This window comes from Otolemur garnettii, unplaced genomic scaffold (assembly GCF_000181295.1).
Source record: "Otolemur garnettii isolate 467f Iridium unplaced genomic scaffold, OtoGar3 scaffold00004, whole genome shotgun sequence".
NCBI classification, from domain to species: domain Eukaryota; kingdom Metazoa; phylum Chordata; class Mammalia; order Primates; family Galagidae; genus Otolemur; species Otolemur garnettii.
Window position 1 is genome coordinate 46,894,145 of NW_003852399.1, and position 6,078 is coordinate 46,900,222.

General features: G+C 33.6%; 1 pseudogene; it reads left to right on the plus strand.

Annotated features, from left to right (window-relative positions):
- The first annotated feature begins 1,266 nt into the window (after window positions 1-1,266).
- Window positions 1,267-1,365, plus strand: LOC111728046 (annotated as a pseudogene).
- Window positions 1,366-6,078: the final 4,713 nt, after the last annotated feature.

A 6,078-nucleotide genomic window follows, 5' to 3' on the forward strand; every position in this document is an offset into this window, starting at 1 on the left:
ACAAGAAAAAAAAATCATTGAATTATTTTCAAATTATCAAAACCTGAAGACTTATTCCAGGATGTGGATTCTACCTAATAACATAATTTTTTTTCAATTGAATTGTAGATTAGTATAAAAGCTAACATAGTTAAAGTAAGTGACTGAAAGTATCTTAATATGGATACAAATAAGTAGTTCATTTATTGAAAAAATTTTAGATATATTCATTGTTTTCAAAGCAATTCTTTGTAATATAAAAATCCCATTAATTCTTTTCATAAATTATTTCAATGCAGAGACTTTAGAGGCCAAAACTATGGTAGAGATCTGAAATAGAAATCAACATAGCAACATATGCACATTAAAATTGATGTAATTTTAAGATTCTCCATGGTCATTTGGAGAGAAAATATAAGCCAGCCTGCTGATAAAATCAGAGGTCTCTTATATTCAGTCATTTAAACCAATGCAATTTCTAATGGTTTTACTTGTGCTGTGGTGAATTTACTATAAATCCCACCAGTGTGACAGATTCAATCAGTCCATTTGTTGGAATGACAGGTCATATTTGCAGCAGAATGATCCAGCACCAAATATTTCAAAATCACTAAAGATATTAAAAATGACAAAGAATGCAAAGAGCAAGAAAATAGCAGTCAGTACAACACAATTTCAGAAATAAAGAACCACGCAGATAACTGCAGAATTACCTATAACTTGCTGCTGAAAATAAATTGCTATCACATTGTACATTAAGACTATTTTGTACTTTAATTAGCTTTTCCTAAGTTTGATAATATTCCCTTTGGTGTAACTTTTCTGTTTTCATAATTTCTATCGAGAAGCAGTGAAGCATGCTGAACAATGCAACACTGGGTACTGAGATTCTCTTCCCTACACCTAGCTCTGTGACCTTGAGGACATATTTTCACTTCCCTGAGCCCTGGATTTCCTTAGTTGGAACATGCAAAATGGAATCCGCAGTCCCTTCATCTCACAGTTGGGTGATTAAAATGTAACTTTAGGGAAAAAAAACACTCTCACATGAAGAGGTACTGAAAACTATAAAGCAGCAGATATATACATTTTTGTGATTTAGAAAAGAAAATTTCATAGCAATGACTTTCCTAAATATAGATATTAAAATACTTAAGGAATTAGAGACTTGTTGTTGTTAGTTCAATATGCTTCATTTGAAGGTATCAGCATAAATCATTAACACAGGGATCATTGATACAATTCCATACCAACTTGTTTTCTAATTAAAGGTAGAGTACTATTCGTGCCTGCTTTGGCAGCGCATATACTAAACCTGGACCGAGACGATTAGCATGGTCCCTGCACAAGGATGACAGGCAAATTCATGAAGCATTCCATATTTTGACAATTACAAAAAATAGCCAGGCATTGTGGCAGGTGCCTGTAGTCCCAGCTAGTTGGGAGGCTGAAGCAAGAGAATGGTTTGAGCCCAAGAGTTGGAGGTTGCTGTGAGTTGTGATGTCAACAGCACTCTACCGAGAATGACATAGTGAGACTCTGTCTCAAAATAATGATAATAATAAAATAAAAGTAGAGTACTATGTCTAATCTCAATTGACAATTTTATTGTCTATTACCTTCTGACATAATTTTTAACAATGTGTTATGTAAGTTGCACTTAGATATTGACTGATTTGGAGGTAGCATTAGTAGTGAACATAATCTTATAACTACAGTGTTTTGACTTCAGGATTTAGAAAGTCAAAAGTTTACTTACATTTTAATCTAAGAATGGGGTTGGAATTCTATAAAAGTTATTTAAAACATACAAAGAGTGTCAAAATGCATATACATTTTAAGAAAGAAAAAAACTGTAATAAAACTGTAATATGCAATACCTTACAATAACATGTGCTATCTTGTGTAAAGTACCTTGTATCTCCCGTACTTGCAGAAGTCAAACGTGACACGAGTATTACAATTTTCACACAGCCATCTCCTTTCTTAAAATGTGTATACATTTCATTTCTTGGCACACCCTGTATTTGATATCTTCTTCTTACTTTGTTTGGCTTAGCAATTAAAAAAAAAAAAAACTTCTATAAGCTAGAATTCACGGATTTAGAAAATTATAGGCAATTAGATAATTCGTTGTCATGCACTTTGTGCATTAGTCAAATATTTCTATTTTCTAAAGTTAAAGACTTGTCTTATGAAAGGGTTTTTGAGACAAGGTTCCATAGCTGTTCTGAATCATTAAAGAAAGTTACAGACATAAATGAAAATATAGACTAATGGAAATAGCACTGAGGAAGAAAAAGTAGAGGTGTTCATCAGAGCTATAATAGGGATAAGACTGTGGTAACATTTTATAAAGGGAAGGAGTTTGGATTTAATGAGGAATTCAAGGAAATAAGAAGTGTCTATTAAAGTTCAGGAAAGTAGAAAAAGTTTTGAACAAACCTCACATCAATTTGCAACCAATAACTAACAAATCATATCAGCTATTGCTCATCTGCTCCCCAAGTTGGTCCAAACCAATAGGATAGATTACTGGCCAGGTATGTTCTCACAGAAAAGCAAAGTGTATAAGCTTTCATAATTGTGTTCCTCAGAAGACTTGGAGATTGTGTTTTCCTTCTATTCATCTAACTGATGAGGGTAATTTGGCCTGAAAATTCTAGTACCCAGCTGGATAGATATAAGATTAAGCTTGAGGGCCAGGCATGCTGGCTCACAACTCTAATCCTAATACTTTGTGAGGCCAAGGCAGGTGGATTGGTTGAGTTTAGGAGTTTGAGACCAGCCTGAATAAGAGCAAGACCTGATCTGTACTAAAAAAATAAATAAATAAAAATAAAAATAAAAAATAGCCAGGCATAGTGGCAGGTGTCCGTAGTCCCAGCTTCTCAGGAGGCTGAGGCAAGAGCATTGCTCAAGCTCAAGAGTTTGAGGTTGCTGTGAGCTGTGATGCCATGTCACTTCACCCAGGGCGACAGAGTGAGACTCTGTCTCAAAAAAAACTTTAAAAAGATTGAGATTGAACCCTGGATTTCTCCTTTCTTCTATGAGACAAAGATTCTACTATAATTTATACAAGCAATACATTTTTTGCTCATATAGTATACACTCTAATACAGCATTTGAGCTTGTCTCTGGCTTTTTACACCAGGTTCCTTAATTGAAATCTCCCAAGAATGACCTTAACTACTTTTTTTGTGCTCTTCCAATATCACTCAACTTGCATATTGAACAATAATCCTTTCAGAAGTCATTTAATCCAGCCTCATCTTTCCCCTGATGAGGTAACTAATCCAAGTGAAATTAAGTGACTTCTGACATCCAGATCCAAATTTAGGAAGAAAATAAAACCATATGTAAGGTGGCTTTAGCTCCAGTATAGTCCTGCTATAATCCTACAGTACCAATTTAGGAAGTTATCCCATGTTCTCTGGTTGCCATCTGGAAGGAGCTTTCATTTCTCCTTTTGCCTGATACTGGCTGACATCTCTTAGTCCCAGTGAGATAATTATACATTCTAGTCAAATTGGGTTTGGGTGGTAATTCACATGGCACCAATAACTTATTAATTTATGTGCATAAGCTATGTTTTTGTATTGTATAAAAAATGGATTTGTATACATGCATATATTTATGTACCACAGGTAAACAATAAGGAATATATTGTCTCATTGTAACTGAAAATCCTAAGATTTTAAGCCTGACTGGATAAACATTCAACTGATGTCATGAGGACTTCTCCCACCACACGACCAAGTTCTGCTTTCCTCTGGGCTGGCTTCACTTGCAGGAAGCACTTCATCAGACACCCTCACAAGTCTACAGTCACACACTAACAAACTTCCCTTTCTCAGAAGTCTCAACACAATTCTGCATTGGAACTTCTGGCTCTCATTGGCTTAGCTTAATCCTGAACACTAGTCATTCCTGAATAAATTACCATGACATGAATAATTAGAAGCTCTAAAAGCACAAGCCTGGGTTACAAAGCCACCTTTAGTAAGAGTCAGTTTCATGAAATAAGAACTAAGAACAGTTCTCCAAGGAAAATAAAGAGAACATTATCAGAAACAAATAGAACATTAAATATGCACTACTCAATATACATGTTGTCATATTGCCTGTACAGTACTTAATTTTTAAAAAGGTACCTGAGTGAGTGTGATGTATCTGTGTCAACTGTAATCTTAAGTCTATAGGCTATTAATTTGCAGGTACTCTGGATAGGATACAATACTAAAAAAAAAAAAAAATGGTTACATATATATTTAACTATTATTGTGAAAATTGACCTTAGAGCATTTTTAATCAGCATAAAATATTTCAGAAATAACTTTTTATTTATCAAATCTCTGTACAACACAGCTAGTGATAAAAGTTGTACCAGTTCCCTTGCCTGCGAATGCATAATAAGAATGCTTTAAGTGTTAGAGACTAACAACTTTGACATAAGTCAAGACCTAGAACGCAAATGCCTTATGCTCCCATGTGGGAATGAGCATTTGTCTGAACAATTAAAAAATTGCTGCTCCTGTATCATTTGTCTGAACAATTAAAAAATTGCTGCTCCTGTATCCGTGAGCCATTCATACAAGGTGGTAACAGCCAGAAGAGAGTTACAGAATTTTATTTAGGTATCAATAGCAGTTCTTGATGACAGTATCCAAGAATTTAGCAAAACAGTATCTTTTTAATGGTTAATATAATTGTTCAGGAAACAACTGTGTCCACCTCAGCAGAAACTTACGAAGAAGTTCATAAACAAGTATGTGGACTCAGCCACCTATTGGCAGTACCAAGAGCCATAATAGAGCATATAATCATAATTTTATGCTACATAGTATGAGAATCAGTAATATTTGTTATTGTTTTTCCTTATATCTGTTTGCATTTCAACTAATGTTTTTAATGTTTATACAGCAGAATTCTACAGTAATAGAAGAGGCATGTGGCCTTAACCTCAATGAAACTTTGGAATATGAACCTTTTGAAAAACTGTAGATTTATCATTCTTAAGTGATTAAGTGAAACTATATTAATTTGAATGGGAGTATGTAATGAATATTAATTATTTAATAGTATCAAATACATTACCTAAAATTAGTAAAGATGTGTTTTGTATTTATTTTATTGGAAACTTTGTGATTGATATTTTCTAATTTTAAAACTAGAAGAAATAAAAATCATAGAAAGAGAAAGTGGTAAAAATAAAGTATTATTGGAGCAGCATGGTGTCTTGAGGTAGTTGCTGAAATAATTAAAAGGAGATTATGTTTTAGCAAAAAAAGACATTTTGTAACAACTTACACAGCAAGCTGGACCTCATGCTAATGACCACACTCACTGTAGAAAGCACAGTCTCTAGGTCTGATACACAACTTTGAAGAATATTTGCTGCCTCTTGGAAGTCTCCCAAGGTCTTAATTAACTCTGTCCTCAAAGCAGCCTATGGGAAAGGTCTTGAAAACAACCCACCAGCAAGGTCTTAATAACAACCCACACGTTAAGTCTTAATCAGCCTCATTCCCATAATAGCCCAGGTCAGCCTGACCCAGACCAATCCAAAATAGCCCACCCATATTCATCTTTTGCCCTGCTCATATCTAGCTAACTACCCAACAGTATTTTATACATTTTTTTTATTATAAGATACTTAGTACAACACATTTTTATACCCTCTTCAAAGTAAAAAGAAAATAAAACTGATTATCATGTACTGTGTCATGAATGTATGCTTTATTTAAAAATTTTTTCATTTTTATTTAAAATTCAATATGTAAAAACTATTGTTCGCATGTATTTATTCAATCATTTATTCACTAGTTGTTCAACCAATAATACCTAAAGAAATTGAATTTCTGTAAGATTTTTGGTTATTATCTGTTTATCCATTCAACAAATGCTGTATTTATTTGTGCTTTAATTATGTTACAGGTCTTTCCCAGGTAATTAAAAATGGGCAGATCTCAAAGAACTTTGATAAAGTGGTCTTCAATTTACTTGACATCAAATTAAATCCTCAGAAATATACTGACATTGGTTAATATCAATTACCTACACTTAGTTATCAAATGGGCGGAAACATAAAGCCTGGAG